Source organism: Eucyclogobius newberryi, unplaced genomic scaffold, assembly GCF_026437365.1.
Source record: "Eucyclogobius newberryi isolate DKJ021-1_F unplaced genomic scaffold, fEucNew1.0.hap1 SCAF_3, whole genome shotgun sequence".
Taxonomy (NCBI): Eukaryota; Metazoa; Chordata; class Actinopteri; order Gobiiformes; family Gobiidae; genus Eucyclogobius; species Eucyclogobius newberryi.
In genome coordinates, this window is record NW_027315945.1 from 4212593 (window position 1) to 4238209 (window position 25617).

A 25617-nucleotide genomic window follows, 5' to 3' on the forward strand; every position below is an offset into this window, starting at 1 on the left:
TGTGGGACACAAAGTTTTATTGATCAGAAATGAATAAATAAATAAAAACTGTGCAGGCCTGATGAAAACATCTGGCTTCCATGAGCGAGCACACACTGGGCACTCATGCTTTCCTCACATCTGAGCTGAGCAGAGACAGATCTGTGCTCTTTCCTCACATCTGAGCTGAGCAGAGACAGATCTGTGCTCTGTGACCGACAGAAGGAGTTGTAAACTTGGAGTAGAGGGATGAGAACTACAGCAGAGGCAGAGAAAACCTGCTCCTCGTCTGCTTCTCACACAGAAAATTATTTTTCTCAGTAATCTGCAGTGACACATCCTGTTCGAAGTATCCCAAGACTTGTCTAAACGCCTTGTTTTGAGCCGTCTGCGTTTCTCGTGTGTGTTTACGTGATGTCCCGCATTGGTTCATTCATCAAACTAGCATAAATTAAGCTAATTGCAACTCCAGCAGTATTTTTGATGAGGAAACAATGTTATAATGTGGTTAAATCCCCCAAAAAACATTTAGCATAACATGTGCCCTTTAAATGTTATCTCATGCTGTTCATCATGTTGTAAACCTTGTGATAAAGCATTATTATCTTTCTATTATAACTGATCTCAACTGCACAAAGGCTGAAAAGTGAGCATGTCTCAGATGATACCACAGATAGCTTTAGCTTGTGCCACTTTAGCTGTAACTGTGCACTGCTAATGCGCTCTAAGTGAAACAGATGAGGCTGTGGTGGTTGAAGTAGGTCACCTTAGATTCCATACATCTTTTGGAGCACCTGCGCGTATCTGACACGCGCAGGTGCTCCAAAGAGTGGGCTGCTCTCTCTCAGGTTCTCACACGGAGGAGGCTCTTGGCACAGCACCAGGCCGCTCTCTTCGCCGCCGCCCCCGTGCGCTCCAGCGGGCCCTTGCACTCCCAACGACAGCAGCAGAGTTCAAACAGGCCACAGGAAGAGGAAGTGCACTACCTGCTCACCTCTGTGCCGCTCTGTGCCGCTCTGTGCTGCTCTGTGCCGCTCCTGTGCTGCTCTGTGCCGTTCCTGTGCCACTCTGTGCCGCTCCTGTGCCGCTCTGTGCCATTCTGTGCAGCTCCTGTGCCGCTCTGTGCCGTTCTGTGCAGCTCCTGTGCCGCTCCTGTGCCGCTCTGTGCCGTTCTGTGCAGCTCCTGTCCCGCTCCTGTGCAGCTCCTGTGCCGCTCCTGTGCCGTTCTGTGCAGCTCCTGTGCCGCTCCTGTGCCGTTCTGTGCAGCTCCTGTGCCGCTCTGTGCCGTTCTGTGCAGCTCCTGTGCCGCTCCTGTGCCGTTCTGTGCAGCTCCTGTGCCGCTCTGTGCCGTTCTGTGCAGCTCCTGTGCCGCTCCTGTGCCGTTCTGTGCAGCTCCTGTGCCGCTCTGTGCCGTTCTGTGCAGCTCCTGTTCCGTTCCTGTGCCGCTCTGTGCAGCTCCTGTGCCGCTCCTGTGCCGTTCCTGTGCCGCTCTGTGCAGCTCCTGTGCCGCTCCTGTGCCGTTCCTGTGCAGCTCCTGTGCAGCTCCTGTGCCGCTCCTGTGCCGCTCCTGTGCCGTTCCTGTGCCGCTCTGTGCAGCTCCTGTGCAGCTCCTGTGCCGTTCCTGTGCCGCTCCTGTGCCGCTCCTGTGCCGTTCCTGTGCCGCTCTGTGCAGCTCCTGTGCAGCTCCTGTGCCGTTCCTGTGCCGCTCTGTGCAGCTCCTGTGCAGCTCCTGTGCCGTTCCTGTGCCGCTCCTGTGCCGCTCCAGCGCTGCTTCTGTTAAGTTTCAGTTTGTACAGAAAAAAAAAGTTTAAAATGACTGGAAGTGGAGCTGAATCCCTCTGTGATGTCATCAGTGTGCGACACAGAGACAGTTTACACTGCCACACTTGTCTGACAGTTTAAACCATCATTGGACAAAATAAAGGTGTTTTATGGTATTATTGTGCATCAGATCAGAACTTTCATGTAAATGAGATGGATTTTGGCTCGTGTTTACAGTCTGGCTGCTAAACGTGTGCTTTTGTCCAACCAGGAAGTACAATTATAACCTTTAATGCTGATCTATCTCGATAATATAATACATCCATGATCTATCTGCATGGAAATAAGAACATTTGGTTTGGTTTTCCGGTAAAAACACATTTACTTTAAAGGACACATACCACGCAAAATGTGCATTCCCCTCAGTTTTAACCATGTTCTAACATTGTACCCTAAACACATCTGTCATTGTATTTCGCTTCATTCACAGTTCAGTCTTCTCTGCTCCTTCTCTGAGCTTCACAAAAACACTCTGTTTCAAATGTCTTAGTTTTGTGATGTCACAGGAAGAGATCTTCTGTCTTTAAGTCATTCTGAGCCTCAAATGACCTTCATCACATCTGTGTGCTGACAGTATCATGTCAGGGCAAGCTAGCTTTAGTTCATTTCCCAATGGTAATTCCCTCTGCAGCCAGTAGATACAGCGCTAACACCAATCCTGATGAGAGAACGCCTGACTGAGAGAAAGTCTGTGGTTTGCAGCGACAACATTAATTTAAGTTCTAAAACACAAGACGCCAAAGCAAAGGAACAAGAGACAGATTAAAGGGTAAGAACAATACACATGATGCAGAGGACGTGTCCTTTAATAAAGTCTTTAATGCCAGACTGTAGAACATTCCAGGCAACGCAAACATACTGAAGCTTTCTTAAATTTAGCCACATCTCCTTGTTAGTAGGATAATGTGACCCGAGTGGGATAATGTGACCCAAACCACATTTTAAGGACGTTTTAAGCACGTTTTGAGGACGTTTTGAGGATGTTTTAAGGACCTTTTAAGGATGTTTTAAGGACGTTTTAAGGATGTTTTAAGGATGTTTTAAGGATGTTTTGAGGATGTTTTGAGAATGTTTTGAGGACGTTTTGAGGATGTTTTAAAGTCTGTCTCGTCCATATTACAATGACTCAAAATAAGAATATAAGAATATGATTATTTGAATAGTCGACTGGTCATGATTATTCTCAATATTTGTAAATGGTCACATTTATATAAATGGTCACATTTATATAGCGCTTTTCTACCATCAAGGTACTCAAAGCGCTTTACATCAAGGAACCAGTCACCCATTCACACCCCAGATATACGCAGACACTGGGGGGCAAGTTGGGTTAAGTGTCTTGCCCAAGGACACAACGGCAGTATTCACATGAGGCAGCTGCGATCGCACCGCCAACCTGCGGGCCAGTGGATCTGACCGCTCTGACTGAGCGGGGAGTCGAACCGCCGACCTTTGGATCAGAAGACGAGCACTCTAACACTACTGCGGAATGATTTTTAAATGAATAAAAGCATTATTTTCACACTATTCCTTACAAACTCCATTTCTCAGCTCTTTTCACACTGAACAATTGAAAAACTGAACATATGCGACGCGTCACTTGGAAGTTAAGCACAGGTAGAACAACAGCGGCGACGCAGACGAGTGAATGTGGAAACTCGCAAACATCTCAGATTATTTGTCGAAACCCCCGAGCCAGCGCGCCTCATCACAGATCTGGAACCGTCCGGTTTCTTCCATAAATTCTATAAATGTCTGCTCTGTTTTTCTGGGATTACCATTGTGAGCCGGTGCCAGGCTGCCGTGCCATTCTGGGCCGCCGCTACCACCTTGATATATTTGCCAAATGAATATCTGAAGCTGTAATTAAATTTATCCCACCTCTACACCTTCTGTACGCCGGCCACCTTGCACATTTCGCACATGCCATATTTATGCGGGAGGAAAAAAAACACACACAGACGCAGATTGTTGCCATTTTTTAAATGATTTGGAATGAACATCTTTTTACGGAATAAATCATATTCCGGGATGCGCATAATGGAGCTGCCACGGACATAAATACACTTCATATTTCCGTTTGCAACAATAAACGTCTGGGAATGTTAGAAAAAAAGAGAAAGTCAAAGGGAATGTAGAAAATGTGCCACGTTTGTCCGACGTCGCGGCGCTTTTCTCCGCTGCTTAAACGAACGGCCCTTAATGCGCTAACAGATGACTTATGATTAATTTAAACATGCAACATTTAAAGGAGTGTTAGCGAGCGCGAGGTGAGGTTCACAGATGGTTATGATTTATTAAAAGATCACACGCCACACGCCACCATCATTCACCTTAATGCGCGCCAGCACAAAGACATCACACTTTTATGACGGGGAAGACGCTCCAGACACGACGCTCGTGAAAAGGAGCAAACGCTTTGACACCTTTATCTCCATTTGAGGAGGAACATGTTTGCTGTGTGTTTAGAAGGATTATTACTCATGATCTGAAGGAAAGTGCTCTTGAGTCAAATAAATGACCAATACAAAGGTAAATAGTCAGATTTATACATGTGTATTTTATTTTATTTTCTCTCTCAACATAAAGTTATTAAGTTATAAAGATCAGACCTTAAAGCAGCTCCTAAACTGTACAATCTTGGAACGTACAGAGGGATTTGTTGACATGCTAAGCCCACTTTATTTAGTGTTTTAATACGTTCTTTTAAAATGGTTATTTTTGGGCATTTTTTTCAGATTTATAGTTCACTCAAAAACTAAATAAGAAATCCAAAATCTTTAAATGTTTTTGTGCTGAAAATAAAGACATTTAAACCTGCTCTGTCCGTTTTTCACATTTACATGTTTTTACACACACAATTATGACAAACTTGTAACAGGTTTTTTTCTTATATTTCTGTGAGCAAACGACAGCAGAAGTTTCAGACTGATATCTGCACATTTAAGATGTGTTTTCCTTTGCACTTGTAGTGTCAAAAAAATACTCAAAAGTGTCATATTCAAAAAATCTGCTTCGGTAAAGTTATAAAGTTATGAAGTGAAGTTATGAAGTGAAGTTATGATGTGAAGTTATGATGTGAAGTTATGATGTGAAGTTATGATGTGAAGTTATGATGTGAAGTTATGAAGTGAAGTTATGAAGTGAAGTTATGATGTGAAGTTATGATGTGAAGTTATGAAGTGAAGTTATGATGTGAAGTTATGAAGTGAAGTTATGATGTGAAGTTATGATGTGAAGTTATGATGTGAAGTTATGATGTGAAGTTATGATGTGAAGTTATGATGTGAAGTTATGATGTGAAGTTATGATGTGAAGTTATGATGTGAAGTTATGAAGTGAAGTTATGATGTGAAGTTATGAAGTGAAGTTATGATGTGAAGTTATGATGTGAAGTTATGATGTGAAGTTATGATGTGAAGTTATGATGTGAAGTTATGATGTGAAGTTATGATGTGAAGTTATGAAGTGAAGTTATGATGTGAAGTTATGATGTGAAGTTATGAAGTGAAGTTATGAAGTGAAGTTATGATGTGAAGTTATGAAGTGAAGTTATGATGTGAAGTTATGAAGTGAAGTTATGATGTGAAGTTATGATGTGAAGTTATGATGTGAAGTTATGATGTGAAGTTATGAAGTGAAGTTATGAAGTGAAGTTATGATGTGAAGTTATGATGTGAAGTTATGAAGTGAAGTTATGAAGTGAAGTTATGATGTGAAGTTATGATGTGAAGTTATGATGTGAAGTTATGATGTGAAGTTATGAAGTGAAGTTATGAAGTGAAGTTATGATGTGAAGTTATGAAGTGAAGTTATGAAGTGAAGTTATGATGTGAAGTTATGATGTGAAGTTATGAAGTGAAGTTATGAAGTGAAGTTATGATGTGAAGTTATGAAGTGAAGTTATGAAGTGAAGTTATGAAGTGAAGTTATGATGTGAAGTTATGATGTGAAGTTATGATGTGAAGTTATGATGTGAAGTTATGAAGTGAAGTTATGATGTGAAGTTATGATGTGAAGTTATGATGTGAAGTTATGATGTGAAGTTATGATGTGAAGTTATGATGTGAAGTTATGATGTGAAGTTATGAAGTGAAGTTATGATGTGAAGTTATGATGTGAAGTTATGATGTGAAGTTATGAAGTGAAGTTATGAAGTGAAGTTATGATGTGAAGTTATGAAGTGAAGTTATGAAGTGAAGTTATGATGTGAAGTTATGATGTGAAGTTATGATGTGAAGTTATGATGTGAAGTTATGATGTGAAGTTATGATGTGAAGTTATGATGTGAAGTTATGATGTGAAGTTATGAAGTGAAGTTATGATGTGAAGTTATGATGTGAAGTTATGATGTGAAGTTATGAAGTGAAGTTATGAAGTGAAGTTATGATGTGAAGTTATGAAGTGAAGTTATGAAGTGAAGTTATGATGTGAAGTTATGATGTGAAGTTATGATGTGAAGTTATGATGTGAAGTTATGAAGTGAAGTTATGATGTGAAGTTATGAAGTGAAGTTATGAAGTGAAGTTATGAAGTGAAGTTATGATGTGAAGTTATGAAGTGAAGTTATGAAGTGAAGTTATGAAGTGAAGTTATGAAGTGAAGTTATGAAGTGAAGTTATGAAGTGAAGTTATGAAGTGAAGTTATGATGTGAAGTTATGATGTGAAGTTATGATGTGAAGTTATGATGTGAAGTTATGAAGTGAAGTTATGAAGTGAAGTTATGATGTGAAGTTATGAAGTGAAGTTATGATGTGAAGTTATGAAGTGAAGTTATGATGTGAAGTTATGATGTGAAGTTATGAAGTGAAGTTATGATGTGAAGTTATGATGTGAAGTTATGATGTGAAGTTATGAAGTGAAGTTATGAAGTGAAGTTATGAAGTGAAGTTATGAAGTGAAGTTATGATGTGAAGTTATGATGTGAAGTTATGAAGTGAAGTTATGAAGTGAAGTTATGATGTGAAGTTATGATGTGAAGTTATGAAGTGAAGTTATGAAGTGAAGTTATGATGTGAAGTTATGAAGTGAAGTTATGAAGTGAAGTTATGAAGTGAGCCCTCGTGTGAACTATTTATGAGCAAAGACCAAAATAACATGATCTTTTCATGTAATAAAGTACAATCTAATCAGCGGTTCAGAGAAACTACCAGGTGAAAAGGAGAACACTAAATATGTTTAATATGACGGCTCATTTCTTCTTATCCTTGTCAATGCAGTGGATCCATGTCATGTGTGAGGTTGTGTCAGCTTCTGCCCCAAAGCAGAACACTTCAATCATAATGAGCTTCATATTTCACTTGAAGATCATAAGTGTCATATCTTTGGAGACTATAACAGTCATAATAAGACACTGATAACGGACAACACAGAGTAACAACAGCTGAAGGACCCTCTCTGTGCACTGCGCACTGCACTGCGCACTGTGACCACAGCTATGTATATGTCTCCTCCTCTCAGAGCTCCTCCTCCTCTCAGAGCTCCTCCTCCTCTCAGAGCTCCTCCTCCTCTCAGAGCTCCTCCTCTCAGATCTCCTCCTCCTCTCAGAGCTCCTCCTCCTCTCAGAGCTCCTCCTCCTCTCAGAGCTCCTCCTCCTCTCAGAGGATCGCTCTCTCTCGCTGAACAGACTTAGTAAGTCACTTGGTAATAATTGTTGAATGCTTTAAATACATTTAGTCATGTGTTTTTTACGAGGTTGAGGAGTTTGGAGTGAAATGTGACGTGACCGGGACGACCGCTGTAAAACCTGCACCATCACCATCACCTTTGTCGTAGTTATTTGATGTAACGTTTGTGGTGAAGGGTCCGCCACCCGCTTGTCTCCAAGAATGGCACTAAACTTCTCTATCACACGTTTATAACATGTTGTGAAACGACTCGCCTCTCCACAGATTGGACCTGTCATTTGCCCTACGTTAAAGGTGCACATGGGACTTTATGGATCATTTTATTACAAAACTATTGAACTGATCATGTCAGGAGAGAAGTGAGGACACTTCAGTCCAGTGAACGCCGGCCTTTTAACCCTTGCCCTGCTGGCACAGCTGGCACGGCTGGCACTGCTCCCCGCGCGCGCCCGCTCCCGTTTGTGCTAGCTTCACCCGAGCTAACCTCTTTGTTTGAGCGCGACTCTCTGAAGTGCTGCTAATGACTGCGCTGCCTCCGCACCATTCGTCTGTATTTGTTTGACATGATTTAGATCTTTAAAGCGCTCCTCTGTGCAGCAGCTATTAACACCGCCCTGCGCACATATGCTGCTGCGTTAAGCGCTTTGTCGGAGTCAGCGCCGAACAAGAGATGATAAACATAAATTATGACTAATAACCTGCACCAGCGGCTTTGGGAGGGTAAAACGCGTCCGACGCAGGGAGCAGCCCGACTGGAGCGCGCTGAAGCGACAACGCCTGGCCTAACCTTGAATATTCAGATGGCTAAGCTCATCGTTCATGCCTGGATACGCCGCGCTGATTACCTGGCTCCTCGGGCAGTGCTGGAGAGCAAGGTTCCAGGCACTGAAGCACGACTTTATATTTACTGCTATTAAAAGTTTAGTTAAAGCACTTGATAAATAACACTTCATTTCATTTGTGCTCAGCGGGTGAAACACAGAACAAAGATCATTAGGACGACTTAGAGCCACTGGAGCTAAAGGTCCTTAAAGATGCACTGTGTCACTTTTCTGGTGGAGGGTCAGCCACGTGCTTGTCTTTATGATGAGCTTTATTTAACATATATTATCCCCGCCCACATCAAGTGACACACAGGTCTAAAATATCACACAGCCACGTTTTAACGTAAATGTCAATCTGCTGTGACTATGAAGGGGCGGGGCTTATCAGTTCTGCCGTTCTGAACAGGAAGTCAATGGACCTATCACAAAGCTGTTTCATGATCAATATTGGAGTTTACAAAGAACAAAATGTGAAATTATGATCTACTTATGTTATGGTTTAATACTTTACTAGTATTAAACATCTGCTTTAAAGCCATACTGTGGAACATTCCAGGCAAAGCAATGACATATCTAGGAGACAAGCAGGTGGCGCCCTCATCAGGAAAGTTTTAAAGCTTTAAAGCTCCTGGTATGTCCTTCCAGCTTAATGTGTGTCTCAGAACACTTTGTACTCTTTTACTGGAGACTCATTTGAATGTCTTTTGTTTGTTTTATCTTTTTAAGAAGAAATTAAGAAGCTCTTTTGCAGAGTCCAGTTTGTGTGTAAATGTCTTTAGTGGACGGGGAAATGAGCAGAACATGCAAACTCCTCACATTCTGTTCTACAATGTATTTGTTTGATCAAGTGAAAATAACCAAATCAAATCAACACTTTTTACATATTTCATTTCCTCCTCAGTCATGTCACAAGTACATGATGATAACTTACTTCTGTAGTCACAGCTGCCCAGGGGCAGACTGACAGAAACATATACAGGCTTATCTTTGGCCCTGGCTCTGGGGCAGGGGCCCCCCGAGGAGCCATGGAAGAGCGCAACAATCTCACCGTGTCAGACGCTTCGGAGTATTTCACAGTCCAATTATAATTTGGCGTATTTTTTCATCTAATAAAAACATACTTAACTCAACACTATTCCAATCTCATGGTACAATATGTATATATATATATATATATATATATATATATATATATATATATGTCACTAAAACTCATCTGTCCCGATGTTAATAATGTTATATAAATTATAAGTAAATAAAAAGAGCAAAAGCGATAATTACTGACTGTCATTTTGATATTATAATATCATTATAATTATGTTCATAATTATTGTATTCTAAATGAGTTAGTAAGAAATGTAAAATTAATATTATGGCCTTAAAGACTTGCATGTCATGAGCCACTATTATTCATTTAATTGAACATAAATATCTACAGAGCGGCTCATGCGAGTCATGTGACCGGCTGTGATATTATTGTGAGACTTTGTCAATATTAGGATTATTGTGACGTCCCTATTTCTATCATGGGCATTTTTGGTGATAAAAGCACCGACTTTAGACTATATTAGGTCTTCTTTTACCTCTGGCTGGTGTGCACTATGAGCTGTGCTGATGGGCCCCACCTCTGCGCCGCCCTAAACCCTCCGCTGCATTCATCTGCATGTCCCCCTTTGTGCGGCCCCGTTCTGAGGCCACAGCGCAGGAATTATTAGCGGCTTAGCTCGGGCGCAGAGGCCCCTCTAAGTAGCTCTCCGTGTGTAAGCCCTCCGCCCCATTTTCCAGCCCATTCATCGCCTCTGCCTCAATATTGTCCTATCACACGGGACGCGCTGTCATCCGGCTCGCTTTATGCTAAACGATCATTCTCAAAAACGTAATATTAACATCCGAAACAATAGTCAACGGAAAGCGTGAATCAGCAGACAATTCCGTGTCCCCCGCTTGTTTAACTCCAGATTGTACCATTCCAGCACCGTTTTTTCTCCCCCTTCAAACCGCGTGGTGGGAGGGGTAAAAACGTGGAAGGCCGTGAAATCGCGTGGCACCGGTGTGTGGCTGAGCGGCTGCCACGTTTGTTGACGGACTGGGGCAGATGAATGCGTGCTAATCTGCGCCCGGACACATGTGTGCGCTTGATAACACGCGCCCGGGCCTCGCCTCTGCCAGGTTAGCGCCGCGTTTGTTGCCGCGTTCCACCGCCACGTCGGCAGAAAGGAGCCGCAGATGCCGGGGTGGGGGCTAATGCATGTTTTTGGACGGCGAGGTAATTCCTGACACGTTTGGGCAGACAGATAGGGTGTCTTTATAGTGAGTGACAATATATGAAGAGACACCTAGCTTACCCGCGCTTTCAGATGCTAATATTGTGTTTGGGGTGGATAAACAGGCTATTTTTATTTTTATTAAGAATGATAAGTTGTGATCTAAAGCGGCTTATACATAAAGAAGATGCATCAGGCGACAGTCAAAAAGATTTATAGCAATTTGTGAAACGGTCATTTGAGAATAAGATTTTATTGGCTGCGCTTGAAGGCGCCGCTCGTGGTTAAGAATACAAAATAATTTGAGATAAGATTTAGAGAGGAATCTCTTTAACAGGTAAGTTCCAGACAACTTGCATTTTTCTGCTAAAACTGTTCCAATTAAAGGACATTAAAGGAGCTGCAGCCATTCATGTTTTATGTCATACAGTCAGAATGGTGGTGGCCCAGTACAGATCTTTTAGGGTCAAAGTGCATGTTGTCTGCAGCTAATTATAAAGCCCTGTTATCCCCCAAAACCAGGAAGTGCCAAACTAACAAAACTCACTCTGGCCTCCATCTCAAAGTTGTGAAAAGCACTTATAAACTCTATAATAATATATAATTAGTGCTCAGAATGTGTAAATAAAGTGAGCAATACGTTTGGACCTCTGCAAAATGTTTAACATGAACTTGTCCTGTTTGTCTCCTTTAAACATCTTTTACTCCAACAGTTCATGTGTTATAAGTTCATTCTGATGGTGGCGGGTCTGATGTTCCAGTCTCTTCGTCCTGGTCCTCTGCTGACCGCTCAGCGAAGTGTCCTGACCACGCCCAGATCTGACCGCTCAGCGAAGTGTCCTGACCACGCCCAGATCTGACCGCTCAGCAAAGTGTCCTGACCACGCCCAGATCTGACCGCTCAGCAAAGTGTCCTGACCAAGCCCAGATCTGACCGCTCAGCGAAGTGTATCATGATCTTTCATGTTTGCGTGATCCTGTTTTGTGCTCAGAAAACAGCCTTTTCACTGTTTTGCAAGTGTATTTTGTATAAATGATATAATAATATGCTATAATTGTATTTTTTCATGCAGTTCAGTTGGTAGAACAGGAATGACAGTTTCACACAGTCTGGATCTACAAAGTGACTCTTGTCTTTCCTTTTCCTTCTCTAATATTCTATTTAAAAAACAAACTAATTCATAAATACTATCTTCCGTGTCTTGCTGCCTCTCTTCATCCCGCTTGAACACGTGTCACAGATATTATGTTCGAACACATCATGTTTACCCTGATTTCCCGCTGTCTGTTACTGACACTGAGTCTCCCCGGGACATGGCTCTCTTTTGTCTCGGCTCGTCTGTGATTTGAGAACATCTGCTCTGCTGATGGAGCCCAGAGAGGTGAGGCGAGCCCTGGTGTACAGCCGAGCGGGTTAATAACGTCCCATCGCCAGTGAACGCGCCTCGTCCCATGTCACTGAACACTGCACACGTTATTATTAGGCTCGTGCGGGACATCATTGAAAAGATTGGATTCAGGAGACTGTGCTGCTAATAAGACACTTTTTCCACTGATGTTTTGTCAGATGTTTCTCTGTAACATCGACATAAACATGGATATTGGACCGTGGGAGTGTGACGCAGTTTATATTAGGCTCAAAACAGTAGCTTCTGTAATCACAGTTGGTTTTGTGTGCTACACAGTGAGGGGTGGGACACAGTGAGGGTTGGGACACAGTGAGGGTTGGGACACAGTGAGGGGTGGGACACAGTGAGGAGGGGTCCACAGTGAGGGGCGGGACACAGTGTGTGGTGGGACACAGTGAGGGGTGGGACGCAGTGAGGAGGGGTTCACAGTGAGGGGTGGGACACAGTGAGGGGTGGGACACAGTGAGGGTTGGGACACAGTGAGGGGTGGGACACAGTGAGGAGGGGTCCACAGTGAGGGGCGGGACACAGTGAGGAGGGGTCCACAGTGAGGGGCGGGACACAGTGAGGGGTGGGACACAGTAAGGGGTGGGACACAGTGAGGACAGGTCCACAGCTGCAGGACGGTCTGAGCAGGAGGTACAGCTTTAGTCAGGAGAACATTGACGCTGCTGAGCCTCTGCAATTATGAGGAACTCAAAGCTCCTTCTCCCCAAACATCAGTCCGAATGAGTCTTAACGAGCAACAATAATGACATGAACTCTGACCTTTAGGGTCCAAGACTCAAACTTGAGCTCATGTAACGCTTTAGCTCACTCTGGCTCACTGACTCTGGCACCAGCAGGAGGCCGGTCCATGTTTAGTCCTGACTCTGGCACCAGCAGGAGGCCGGTCCATGTTTAGTCCTGACTCTGGCACCAGCAGGAGGCCGGTCCATGTTTAGTCCTGACTCTGGCACCAGCAGGAGGCCGGTCCATGTTTAGTCCTGACTCTGGCACCAGCAGGAGGCCGGTCCATGTTTAGTCCTGACTCTGGCACCAGCAGGAGGCCGGTCCATGTTTAGTCCTGACTCTGGCACCAGCAGGAGGCCGCTCCATGTTTAGTCCTGACTCTGGCACCAGCAGGAGGCCGGTCCATGTTTAGTCCTGACTCTGGCACCAGCAGGAGGCCGTTCCATGTTTAGTCCTGACTCTGGCACCAGCAGGAGGCCGGTCCATGTTTAGTCCTGACTCTGGCACCAGCAGGAGGCCGGTCCATGTTTAGTCCTGACTCTGGCACCAGCAGGAGGCCGGTCCATGTTTAGTCCTGACTCTGGCACCAGCATGAGGCCGGTCCATGTTTAGTCCTGACTCTGGCACCAGCAGGAGGCCGGTCCCTGAGGTCCTCAGAGTCCGAGATGGTTCATATGGCACTAACATGTCTGAGATGTACTTTGGTGCTAGGCCATGGAGAGACTTGTACACAAGCAGAGCTGCTTTAAAGTCTCTTCTCTGAGCCACAGGGGGCAGTGCAGAGACCTGAGCACAGGACTAATGTGATGGTACTTCCTGGTTCTGGTACTTCCTGGTTCTAGCACTTCCTGGTTCTGGTCAGGACCCGAGCAGCAGCGTTCTGGATGAACTGCAGCTGGTTTGGAGAGGCCAATGGAGTAACGTTAGGTCTGTTCTTTAAAGGAGACATGTTTTTTCAGGTAATTAGTGTTAACTATAACATTAGTAGAGCATAATTTTACAATATATATTACAATATATTAATTGCCAACTGCAATATGGATCTAAAATAAGTTTATCAATAAAAATGGGACCATTGACAATAAAACTGCAGCACTTCATGACATTTGTGACATTTCACTGTAACAAGCAGCAGATTTTCTTTTACAGTTTGAATTTGTGACATTTTAGAACTCTATTTCTGGCATCACGTTTATAAGAAATACCCCCAATAAGAAGAAGCCTACATAGATTAATACCTCCACCGCAGTGTGCATGAATATGGCAGTAGTGGGTGAGTAGTAGGTGTTGGTTTCCGTTCGGTCTACAACAACCGAAAGTGAAATTTAGCTCCTCTTCAAGTGCTTCACGTAAAAGTTTAGACGTTTAGTTGCAAAGGTCCACCACAACAAAGCGAGCGAGAGCAGGGCAGTTACTCACGCTCCTCTGACACTATTGAACTTACTGTAACAAATACCAGTTCTCATGCCCCGACTGTACGAGCGAAACTGACTCTATGATAATAATGTGAAAGATAAATCACAGTTTTCTACATACGTTTCCAAGAAGTGAGGCGTGTTCCTTTAAATGTCAGGCAGGATGCAGCGCTCCTGACAAAAGGCTTGATGTGATGAAAGTAGATGGAGCAGATAGAGGTGAGAGGAGCTGCAACACTTACATCTCATGTCGACACATTGTATGGGGAAAAATACATTTCCAGAAGATGAAAAACAAAAGTTTGTTATGTATTTGCAGGAGGTGCAGTAAATGCCCTTTGCTTTTTGTCCACGCGGCACTACGACCTCTTCACCCCAATACTTCTGTGTTAAGATAAGATGTTCCTTTATTGTTCACACATGGGGAAATTTCATTGTTGCAACGCAGGTAGATACAGAGGAAAAGGACAGATAACTTATAGGAAGTTTAAAAAACACTCTTAATAGAAGAACTCTTATAAACAAGACTCTTATAAACAAAACCTCTCATTTCCAAATAAGGAATGGAGGGGAAAAATAAAGATAAAATAAAATAAAATAAAAACAGCTAGCGTAAGACAAGATAATACTGATAATAATGGTAAAATAAACACTCCATTTTCATCAGTTATATGCACATGGTTAAGTCAGGTGGTGGGGTATGTGTAGGTCATGTGGTGGGGTATGTGTAGGTCATGTGGTGGGGTATGTGTAGGTCATTTGGTGGGGTATGTGTAGGTCATGTGGTGGGGTATGTGTAGGTCATGTGGTGGGGGTATGTGTAGGTCATGTGGTGGGGTATGTGTAGGTCATGTGGTGGGGTATGTGTAGGTCATGTGGTGGGGTATGTGTAGGTCATGTGGTGGGGTATGTGTAGGTCATGTGGTGGGGTATGTGTAGGTCATGTGGTGGGGTATATGTAGGTCATGTGGTGGGGGTATGTGTAGATCATGTGGTGGGGTATGTGTAGGTCATGTGGTGGGGTATGTGTAGGTCATGTGGTGGGGTATGTGTAGGTCATGTGGTGGGGTATGTGTAGGTCATTTGGTGGGGTATGTGTAGGTCATGTGGTGGGGTATGTGTAGGTCATGTGGTGGGGTATGTGTAGGTCATGTGGTGGGGTATATGTAGGTCATGTGGTGGGGGTATGTGTAGGTCATGTGGTGGGGTATGTGTAGGTCATGTGGTGGGGTATGTGTAGGTCATGTGGTGGGGTATGTGTAGGTCATGTGGTGGGGTATGTGTAGGTCATGTGGTGGGGGTATGTGTAGGTCATGTGGTGGGGTATGTGTAGGTCATGTGGTGGGGTATGTGTAGGTCATGTGGTGGGGTATGTGTAGGTCATGTGGTGGGGTATGTGTAGGTCATGTGGTGGGTTATGTGTAGGTCATGTGGTGGGGTATGTGTAGGTCATGTGGTGGGGTATGTGTAGGTCATGACGTGGGGTATGTGTAGGTCATGTGGTGGGGTATGTGTAGGTCATGTGGTGGGGTATGTGTAGGTCATGTGGTGGGGTATGTGTAGGTCATGTGGTGGGGTATATGTAGGTCATGTGGTGGGGTATGTGTAGGTCATGTGGTGGGGTATGTGTAGGTCATGTGGTGGGGGTATGTGTAGGTCATGTGGTGGGGGTATGTGTAGGTCATGTGGTGGGGTATGTGTTGGTCATGTGGTGGGGGTATGTGTAGGTCATGTGGTGGGGGTATGTGTAGGTCATGTGGTGGGGTATGTGTAGATCATGTGGTGGGGGTATGTGTAGGTCATGATGTGGGGTATGTGTAGGTCATGTGGTGGGGTATGTGTAGGTCATGTGGTGGGGGTATGTGTAGGTCATGTGGTGGGGTATGTGTAGATCACGTGGTGGGGTATGTGTAGGTCACGTGGTGGGGTATGTGTAGGTCACGTGGTGGGGTATGTGTAGGTCATGTGGTGGGGTATGTGTAGGTCATGTGGTGGGGGTATGTGTAGGTCATGGGGTGGGGTATGTGTAGGTCATGTGGTGGGGTATGTGTAGGTCATGTGGTGGGGTATGTGTAGGTCATTTGGTGGGGTATGTGTAGGTCATGTGGTGGGGTATGTGTAGGTCATGTGGTGGGGTATGTGTAGGTCATGTGGTGGGGTATGTGTAGGTCATGTGGTGGGGGTATGTGTAGGTCATGTGGTGGGGTATGTGTAGGTCATGTGGTGGGGTATGTGTAGGTCATGTGGTGGGGTATGTGTAGGTCATGTGGTGGGGTATGTGTAGGTCATGTGGTGGGGTATGTGTAGGTCATGTGGTGGGGTATATGTAGGTCATGTGGTGGGGGTATGTGTAGATCATGTGGTGGGGGTATGTGTAGGTCATGTGGTGGGGTATGTGTTGGTCATGTGGTGGGGGTATGTGTAGGTCATGTGGTGGGGTATGTGTAGGTCATGTGGTGGGGTATGTGTAGGTCATGTGGTGGGGTATGTGTAGGTCATGTGGTGGGGTATGTGTAGGTCATGTGGTGGGGTATGTGTAGGTCATGTGGTGGGGGTATGTGTAGGTCATGTGGTGGGGGTATGTGTAGGTCATGTGGTGGGGTATGTGTTGGTCATGTGGTGGGGGTATGTGTAGGTCATGTGGTGGGGGTATGTGTAGGTCATGTGGTGGGGTATGTGTAGATCATGTGGTGGGGGTATGTGTAGGTCATGTGGTGGGGTATGTGTAGGTCATGTGGTGGGGTATGTGTAGGTCATGTGGTGGGGGTATGTGTAGGTCATGTGGTGGGGTATGTGTAGATCACGTGGTGGGGTATGTGTAGGTCACGTGGTGGGGTATGTGTAGGTCACGTGGTGGGGTATGTGTAGGTCATGTGGTGGGGTATGTGTAGGTCATGTGGTGGGGTATGTGAAGATCATGTGGTGGGGTATGTGTAGGTCATGTGGAGGGGTATGTGTAGGTCATGTGGTGGGGTATGTGTAGGTCATGTGGTGGGGTATGTGTAGGTCATGTGGTGGGGTATATGTAGGTCATGTGGTGGGGTATGTGTTGGTCATGTGGTGGGGGTATGTGTAGGTCATGTGGTGGGGGTATGTGTAGGTCATGTGGTGGGGTATGTGTAGATCATGTGGCCGGGGTATGTGTAGGTCATGTGGTGGGGTATGTGTAGGTCATGTGGTGGGGTATGTGTAGGTCATGTGGTGGGGGTATGTGTAGGTCATGTGGTGGGGGTATGTGTAGGTCATGTGGTGGGGTATGTGTTGGTCATGTGGTGGGGGTATGTGTAGGTCATGTGGTGGGGGTATGTGTAGGTCATGGGGTGGGGTATGTGTAGGTCATGTGGTGGGGTATGTGTAGGTCATGTGGTGGGGTATGTGTAGGTCATGTGGTGGGGTATGTGTAGGTCATGTGGTGGGGGTATGTGTAGGTCATGTGGTGGGGGTATGTGTAGGTCATGTGGTGGGGTATGTGTTGGTCATGTGGTGGGGGTATGTGTAGGTCATGTGGTGGGGGTATGTGTAGGTCATGTGGTGGGGTATGTGTAGATCATGTGGTGGGGGTATGTGTAGGTCATGTGGTGGGGTATGTGTAGGTCATGTGGTGGGGTATGTGCAGGTCATGTGGTGGGGGTATGTGTAGGTCATGTGGTGGGGTATGTGTAGATCACGTGGTGGGGTATGTGTAGGTCACGTGGTGGGGTATGTGTAGGTCACGTGGTGGGGTATGTGTAGGTCATGTGGTGGGGTATGTGTAGGTCATGTGGTGGGGTATGTGTAGGTCATGTGGTGGGGTATGTGTAGGTCATGTGGTGGGGTATGTGTAGGTCATGTGGTGGGGTATGTGTAGGTCATTTGGTGGGGTATGTGTAGGTCATGTGGTGGGGTATGTGTAGGTCATGTGGTGGGGTATGTGTAGGTCATGTGGTGGGGGTATGTGTAGGTCATGGGGTGGGGTATGTGTAGGTCATGTGGTGGGGTATGTGTAGGTCATGTGGTGGGGTATGTGTAGGTCATTTGGTGGGGTATGTGTAGGTCATGTGGTGGGGTATGTGTAGGTCATGTGGTGGGGTATGTGTAGGTCATGTGGTGGGGTATGTGTAGGTCATGTGGTGGGGGTATGTGTAGGTCATGTGGTGGGGTATGTGTAGGTCATGTGGTGGGGTATGTGTAGGTCATGTGGTGGGGTATGTGTAGGTCATGTGGTGGGGTATGTGTAGGTCATGTGGTGGGGTATGTGTAGGTCATGTGGTGGGGTATATGTAGGTCATGTGGTGGGGGTATGTGTAGATCATGTGGTGGGGGTATGTGTAGGTCATGTGGTGGGGTATGTGTTGGTCATGTGGTGGGGGTATGTGTAGGTCATGTGGTGGGGTATGTGTAGGTCATGTGGTGGGGTATGTGTAGGTCATGTGGTGGGGTATGTGTAGGTCATGTGGTGGGGTATGTGTAGGTCATGTGGTGGGGTATGTGTAGGTCATGTTGTGGGGGTATGTGTAGGTCATGTGGTGGGGGTATGTGTAGGTCATGTGGTGGGGTATGTGTTGGTCATGTGGTGGGGGTATGTGTAGGTCATGTGGTGGGGGTATGTGTAGGTCATGTGGTGGGGTATGTGTAGATCATGTGGTGGGGGTATGTGTAGGTCATGTGGTGGGGTATGTGTAGGTCATGTGGTGGGGTATGTGTAGGTCATGTGGTGGGGGTATGTGTAGGTCATGTGGTGGGGTATGTGTAGATCACGTGGTGGGGTATGTGTAGGTCACGTGGTGGGGTATGTGTAGGTCACGTGGTGGGGTATGTGTAGGTCATGTGGTGGGGTATGTGTAGGTCATGTGGTGGGGTATGTGAAGATCATGTGGTGGGGTATGTGTAGGTCATGTGGAGGGGTATGTGTAGGTCATGTGGTGGGGTATGTGTAGGTCATGTGGTGGGGTATGTGTAGGTCATGTGGTGGGGTATATGTAGGTCATGTGGTGGGGTATGTGTTGGTCATGTGGTGGGGGTATGTGTAGGTCATGTGGTGGGGGTATGTGTAGGTCATGTGGTGGGGTATGTGTAGATCATGTGGCCGGGGTATGTGTAGGTCATGTGGTGGGGTATGTGTAGGTCATGTGGTGGGGTATGTGTAGGTCATGTGGTGGGGGTATGTGTAGGTCATGTGGTGGGGGTATGTGTAGGTCATGTGGTGGGGTATGTGTTGGTCATGTGGTGGGGGTATGTGTAGGTCATGTGGTGGGGGTATGTGTAGGTCATGGGGTGGGGTATGTGTAGGTCATGTGGTGGGGTATGTGTAGGTCATGTGGTGGGGTATGTGTAGGTCATGTGGTGGGGTATGTGTAGGTCATGTGGTGGGGGTATGTGTAGGTCATGTGGTGGGGGTATGTGTAGGTCATGTGGTGGGGTATGTGTTGGTCATGTGGTGGGGGTATGTGTAGGTCATGTGGTGGGGGTATGTGTAGGTCATGTGGTGGGGTATGTGTAGATCATGTGGTGGGGGTATGTGTAGGTCATGTGGTGGGGTATGTGTAGGTCATGTGGTGGGGTATGTGTAGGTCATGTGGTGGGGGTATGTGTAGGTCATGTGGTGGGGTATGTGTAGATCACGTGGTGGGGTATGTGTAGGTCACGTGGTGGGGTATGTGTAGGTCACGTGGTGGGGTATGTGTAGGTCATGTGGTGGGGTATGTGTAGGTCATGTGGTGGGGTATGTGTAGGTCATGTGGTGGGGTATGTGTAGGTCATGTGGTGGGGTATGTGTAGGTCATGTGGTGGGGTATGTGTAGGTCATTTGGTGGGGTATGTGTAGGTCATGTGGTGGGGTATGTGTAGGTCATGTGGTGGGGTATGTGTAGGTCATGTGGTGGGGGTATGTGTAGGTCATGTGGTGGGGTATGTGTAGGTCATGTGGTGGGGTATGTGTAGGTCATGTGGTGGGGGTGTGTGTAGGTCATGTGGTGGGATATGTGTAGATCACGTGGTGGGGTATGTGTAGGTCACGTGGTGGGGTATGTGTAGGTCACGTGGTGGGGTATGTGTAGGTCATGTGGTGGGGTATGTGTAGGTCATGTGGTGGGGTATGTGTAGGTCATGTGGTGGGGTATGTGTAGGTCATGTGGTGGGGGTATGTGTAGGTCATGGGGTGGGGTATGTGTAGGTCATGTGGTGGGGTATGTGTAGGTCATGTGGTGGGGTATGTGTAGGTCATGTGGTGGGGTATGTGTAGGTCATGTGGTGGGGGTATGTGTAGGTCATGTGGTGGGGGTATGTGTAGGTCATGTGGTGGGGTATGTGTAGGTCATGTGGTGGGGTATGTGTAGGTCATGTGGTGGGGTATGTGTAGGTCATGTGGTGGGGTATGTGTAGGTCATGTGGTGGGGTATATGTAGGTCATGTGGTGGGGTATGTGTAGGTCATGTGGTGGGGTATGTGTAGGTCATGTTGTGGGGGTATGTGTAGGTCATGTGGTGGGGGTATGTGTAGGTCATGTGGTGGGGTATGTGTTGGTCATGTGGTGGGGGTATGTGTAGGTCATGTGGTGGGGGTATGTGTAGGTCATGTGGTGGGGTATGTGTAGATCATGTGGTGGGGGTATGTGTAGGTCATGTGGTGGGGTATGTGTAGGTCATGTGGTGGGGTATGTGTAGGTCATGTGGTGGGGGTATGTGTAGGTCATGTGGTGGGGTATGTGTAGATCACGTGGTGGGGTATGTGTAGGTCACGTGGTGGGGTATGTGTAGGTCACGTGGTGGGGTATGTGTAGGTCACGTGGTGGGGTATGTGTAGGTCATGTGGTGGGGTATGTGTAGGTCATGTGGTGGGGTATGTGTAGGTCATGTGGTGGGGTATGTGTAGGTCATGTGGTGGGGTATGTGTAGGTCATGTGGTGGGGTATGTGTAGGTCATGTGGTGGGGTATGTTTAGGTCATGTGGTGGGGGTATGTGTAGGTCATGTGGTGGGATATGTGTAGATCACGTGGTGGGGTATGTGTAGGTCACGTGGTGGGGTATGTGTAGGTCACGTGGTGGGGTATGTGTAGGTCATGTGGTGGGGGTATGTGTAGGTCATGTGGTGGGATATGTGTAGATCATGTGGTGGGGTATGTGTAGGTCATGTGGTGGGGTATGTGTAGGTCATGTGGTGGGGTATGTGTAGGTCATGTGGTGGGTGTATGTGTAGGTCATGTGGTGGGGTAGGTCATGTGGTGGGGTATGTGTAGGTCATGTGGTGGGGGTATGTGTAGGTCATGTGGTGGGGTATGTGTTGGTCATGTGGTGGGGGTATGTGTAGGTCTTGTGGTGGGGTATGTGTAGGTCATGTGGTGGGGTATGTGTAGGTCATGTGGTGGGGTATGTATAGGTCATGTGGTGGGGTATGTGAAGATCATGTGGTGGGGTATGTGTAGGTCATGTGGAGGGGTATGTGTAGGTCATGTGGTGGGGTATGTGTAGGTCATGTGGTGGGGTATGTGTAGGTCATGTGGTGGGGTATATGTAGGTCATGTGGTGGGGTATGTGTTGGTCATGTGGTGGGGGTATGTGTAGGTCATGTGGTGGGGGTATGTGTAGGTCATGTGGTGGGGTATGTGTAGATCATGTGGCCGGGGTATGTGTAGGTCATGTGGTGGGGTATGTGTAGGTCATGTGGTGGGGTATGTGTAGGTCATGTGGTGGGGGTATGTGTAGGTCATGTGGTGGGGTATGTGTAGGTCATGTGGTGGGGTATGTGTAGGTCATGTGGTGGGGTATGTGTAGGTCATGTGGTGGGGTATGTGTAGGTCATGTGGTGGGGTATGTGTAGGTCATGTGGTGGGGTATGTGTAGGTCATGTGGTGGGGTATGTGTAGGTCATGTGGTGGGGGTATGTGTAGGTCATGTGGTGGGGTATGTGTAGGTCATGTGGTGGGGTATGTGTAGGTCATGTGGTGGGGTATGTGTAGGTCATGTGGTGGGGTATGTGTAGGTCATGTGGTGGGTTATGTGTAGGTCATGTGGTGGGGTATGTGTAGGTCATGTGGTGGGGTATGTGTAGGTCATGACGTGGGGTATGTGTAGGTCATGTGGTGGGGTATGTGTAGGTCATGTGGTGGGGTATGTGTAGGTCATGTGGTGGGGTATGTGTAGGTCATGTGGCTGGGTATATGTAGGTCATGTGGTGGGGTATGTGTAGGTCATGTGGTGGGGTATGTGTAGGTCATGTGGTGGGGGTATGTGTAGGTCATGTGGTGGGGGTATGTGTAGGTCATGTGGTGGGGTATGTGTTGGTCATGTGGTGGGGGTATGTGTAGGTCATGTGGTGGGGGTATGTGTAGGTCATGTGGTGGGGTATGTGTAGATCATGTGGTGGGGGTATGTGTAGGTCATGTGGTGGGGTATATGTAGGTCATGTGGTGGGGTATGTGTAGGTCATGTGGTGGGGGTATGTGTAGGTCATGTGGTGGGGTATGTGTAGATCACGTGGTGGGGTATGTGTAGGTCACGTGGTGGGGTATGTGTAGGTCACGTGGTGGGGTATGTGTAGGTCATGTGGTGGGGTATGTGTAGGTCATGTGGTGGGGGTATGTGTAGGTCATGGGGTGGGGTATGTGTAGGTCATGTGGTGGGGTATGTGTAGGTCATGTGGTGGGGTATGTGTAGGTCATTTGGTGGGGTATGTGTAGGTCATGTGGTGGGGTATGTGTAGGTCATGTGGTGGGGTATGTGTAGGTCATGTGGTGGGGGTATGTGTAGGTCATGTGGTGGGGTATGTGTAGGTCATGTGGTGGGGTATGTGTAGGTCATGTGGTGGGGGTATGTGTAGGTCATGTGGTGGGGTATGTGTAGATCACGTGGTGGGGTATGTGTAGGTCACGTGGTGGGGTATGTGTAGGTCACGTGGTGGGGTATGTGTAGGTCACGTGGTGGGGTATGTGTAGGTCATGTGGTGGGGTATGTGTAGGTCATGTGGTGGGGGTATGTGTAGGTCATGGGGTGGGGTATGTGTAGGTCATGTGGTGGGGTATGTGTAGGTCATGTGGTGGGGTATGTGTAGGTCATGTGGTGGGGGTATGTGTAGGTCATGTGGTGGGGGTATGTGTAGGTCATGTGGTGGGGGTATGTGTAGGTCATGTGGTGGGGTATGTGTAGGTCATGTGGTGGGGTATGTGCAGGTCATGTGGTGGGGTATGTGTAGGTCATGTGGTGGGGTATGTGTAGGTCATGTGGTGGGGTATGTGTAGGTCATGTGGTGGGGTATATGTAGGTCATGTGGTGGGGTATGTGTAGGTCATGTGGTGGGGGGATGTGTAGGTCATGTGGTGGGGGTATGTGTAGGTCATGTGGTGGGGTATGTGTAGGTCATGTGGTGGGGTATGTGTAGGTCATGTGGTGGGGTATGTGTAGGTCATGTGGTGGGGGTATGTGTAGGTCATGTGGTGGGGTATGTGTAGGTCATGTGGTGGGGTATGTGTAGGTCATGTGGTGGGGTATGTGTAGGTCATGTGGTGGGGTATGTGTAGGTCATGTGGTGGGGTATGTGTAGGTCATGTGGTGGGGTACTTCTGCTGTGCCCACCACATCACCTGAAGTGTAAAGATGGAATTTGTGAACCCTTCAAACTGTTTTCTCTGCTTTATGTCAAGGGAAACTTTGCTTTGTGAACTCTGCAATTCAATTATTTTGATCCTAAACTAAAAAACTGAAAGACTTATTTTAATCTCTAGTAAATTAAAATAAAACAAATATAATGGAACCTTAAGCTTTCTCACCCCTTTTAATGCTTGTCATCCTCACTCTCCAGGTACAATTCCTAGGTTGGTGTTGTTGGGTTTTTATTTTATACCATTACTGTTAACCCTCCGGATGCCACATCATGTAAGTGTAATCTTGCCGTTAGTAACCTTTGTCTCCAGGATGAAAGAATTATTTTATTTTTTACGTTCAGTTTGTATCCAGATTTTGGACCATTATCACATTAAGGACATTTCTGGTTTGGTCAAAAATAACATTGTCCGCTTATCATGCAATTTTAGGCTCCATCTTGTTAATAGTGATGCCACTGTTTCTGATTGGGCCAATGGTTCCAAGGTCAAAGCAAACAAGAGGAGGGATCAATCACAGCCTTGCCTCGCCCCGTGGGTTTGTGACTGTTCACTTTAATTCTTCATGTTGGACCATCGTAATAAGCCCCAATATTTTGTAAGGTGTCTATTTGAAATTTGTTCAGCGCTTTGTACAAATAAGGCCAGATAACGAGCTTTCTCTGCACCCAAACTAATGATTACAGCTTTGTGTTTTTGTTTTTTTTTGCATGTGGTTCATTGCGTGTCAGGATCAACTCACGTTAGCTTGTGTTTGTTGCTTGTTAATACATTTTGTATGATCATTGTGAAATCGATCTGAATGAGGTGTGTATAGGAATAAAGAGTGGTCTGGATGAGGCACAGTCCTTCTGCTCTTAGGTATTAGAGCTGTGATGGCTCTTTCCGGCTCATAGGGATCTGAGCTTTTTTAAGAGTCCAGTTAAATAGGTCAAAAGCGGAGGAGTAAGTGTGTCTTTTAGAGCTTTGTATTCCCAAAACAGTTTTTTCAGCTCCTATTTTTCAAATGCTGTTAGTCTGTCATGACAGGTAAATTGAGAGTATCCAGAAAATAATTGATTTAATCTTCTTTATTTTAGAGAAACGTTTGTTTCCAAGCTAATCATTTTCCTGTGGCACTTGAGACGGCAGATCATTCAGTTTCTTCTGCCTTTGTTTCTTTTTGGCAGAGGCGATGGCAGTAAATTTACCTCTCAATAATGCTTTAGCTGCATCCCAGAGTTTGGATGGAGACGTTTCAACATTGTCACTCTGCATAAGGTTTTAGTCCAAATCTACTATAATGTAAACAGCATGATCACTCAGATCCACATTAACCCCTGACCCTCAACAAGTCATGTTTGACCTATCTTTATTGAAAATACAAAAGTAGTCCATTCTAGGATAGATCGTATGTGGATTAGAGAAATGGGAGTACTGGCGAGCTTTGGGGTTCATCTCCCTCCACATGTCAATCAGCCTTTTATTAATTTGTGGAATGTGTTTTTTTAATAGTTTTTTCCAGAATATGTTGTATACGTCTAATGTGGGCTGACATGATGCTGCCTCAGATTAGGGTTCCTTCAGACTGGTTTGCTATTAAATCTATAATATTAGTATAGAAGGTGATTCAAAAGCTGACCTTTTTCAAACTGTATTAGCTTCTCTAATTAGCTTCTCGGTTTAGCTTTACCATGACTCTCCTGGTCCTCTTGGCTAATGTAAAGCAAATAATGAAAGGAACTAGTCATTTGATTGGTTAGAGCAACTTGTAAACCAACTTGTAAACCAATCAGGGAGCTCCTCACACGCATTATTGACTTTACTTTAGCCAGGAGGGCCACGGAAAAGCTAATCTGAGAAATTAATCACAGAACAAAATGCAAATTGTAAAAGCTTTTCCTAAAATGATTTGTAAATGAATAAAATAAAGTTTTTGCAAAACCTTTTAATAAATCAGTTTATTAGTTAGTTCAATTTAAAAACAGTTTTAC